Below are 1,755 nucleotides of genomic sequence, written 5' to 3' on the forward strand. Positions count from 1 at the left end.
GTTAAGTGAAAAGACTTCTTGATATTTTTAACATTTGTGTATTACTCTTTTGCTCTCATGTGGCTGGTATAATATACACATGTAGGCATTTTGTCAACATATTCTAATATATACCTTACTCATGTATGACTATGAAATGTATTCTTTTGTTAGGTCTATACAGTACCTAAAGTATAATTAATAATACAATTGCTGTAAGTGTTCATTCAACAACCTGAATTGATCAAATGATACAAACGTGAGTGCTGTGTTCTGATCTGAGTCATTGGTCCCTTTGTATCTTTGGCCTTAAGGTAATGGACATTAATATTCTCAAATCATGCATAATGTAAATACATTTGGAAACATTTTGTAAAGTGAAAGCATTAGACAAAAGTGAGGTCGATGTTTTGATTTTCTGATAGGTTGGCTGGTAAATATATTAATTATGAGATCATTCAATTCATTTTAATATCCACTGGGTTTTATTTCAACAGGCATCATTCCAAATAAGATGGAGCTTGGAAACCACACAATGATGACAGAATTCATTATTTTGGGGTTAACAGAGAATCCTATACTTTGTTCCATCTTCTTTGTGGTTTTTCTAGGAATCTATGTTGCTACCATGTTGGGCAATACCAGCATAATCATGTTAATCCAAAGAAGCCCTCAGCTTCACACCCCAATGTACCTTTTCCTCACCCATTTGGTCTCTGTGGACCTTGGGTACTCCTCATCAGTCACACCTATTATGATTGTGAGTTTCCTAAAATAAAGAACTACTATCCCTGTCACTGGCTGCATAGCTCAGCTTGGCTCTGATGTTATCTCTGGAACAGCTGAGTGCTTCCTGTTGGCTGCCATGGCCTATGATCGTTATGTGGCCATCTGCTTCCCACTTCCCTACTCTACACACACGTCTCCCAGGGTCTGCGTCATCTTACTGATTGCTTCCTATTTGGGAGGATGTGTGAATGCTTCATCATTTATCAGATGTTTATTGAGTCTGAGTTTCTGTGGACCAAATAAAACCAACCATTTCTTCTGTGACCTGCCACCACTAGTGAAGCTTTCTTGTACCCATGTTTATGTTGCTGAAATATCTCCTGCCATCTCAGCTGGGTCAATCACTGTAATCACACTGTTTACCAAAATAGTTTCATATCTGTATATCCTCCACACAATCCTGAAGATACACTCTACAGAGGGAAGGCACAAGTCCTTCTCTACTTGCACTTCCCACCTCACTGCAGTTACTTTGTTTTATGCGACAGTCACATTTGTTTACATCATACCGAAGTCGAGCCACTCACCTGAACATATTAAAGTGGTGTCTGTCTTCTACACAGTGGTGATCCTCATGTTGAACCCTCTGATCTACAGTCTGAGGAACAAAGAGGTGAAAGAGGCCATGAGAAAATTGATAGCTAGAATACATCAGTCATTTTGAAATGAATACAATGTGAATCCAGAAACTACAAAACAATAATTTCAGGAACATATGTGATGGGCGTTTATGTTGTCCATTAGTCTTATTTTATGTGAAGAACTATCTTAAATATAAAATACCTGAATGTCGATTAATGCCAACTTTAATTTATAATTTTCTAGAGTCACAAAGTATAGCATTTTCACAAAAATCTGCTGGGTTCAAATTAAGTGTGTATATTTCAGGATGAAGATACCTGAGGAAACATAGTTTCACTTTTTCCTCTCCTCTGTTCATTATTTCGGGAGTCTGATTAGAGGGTGTTTTCTTTTTCTTCTGTTAAA

General features: G+C 37.2%; 1 pseudogene across 1 annotated transcript; it reads left to right on the forward strand.

The window, feature by feature from the left end:
* Nucleotides 1-493: 493 nt before the first annotated feature.
* Nucleotides 494-1,432, forward strand: LOC307055294 (olfactory receptor 5P4-like; annotated as a pseudogene). The gene has a single exon. The product of its transcript is annotated as an olfactory receptor 5P4-like (transcript).
* The last annotated feature ends 323 nt before the right edge of the window (nt 1,433-1,755 follow it).

This window comes from Hyperoodon ampullatus (genome assembly GCF_949752795.1).
Source record: "Hyperoodon ampullatus genome assembly, chromosome: 7".
Taxonomy (NCBI): Eukaryota; Metazoa; Chordata; class Mammalia; order Artiodactyla; family Ziphiidae; genus Hyperoodon; species Hyperoodon ampullatus.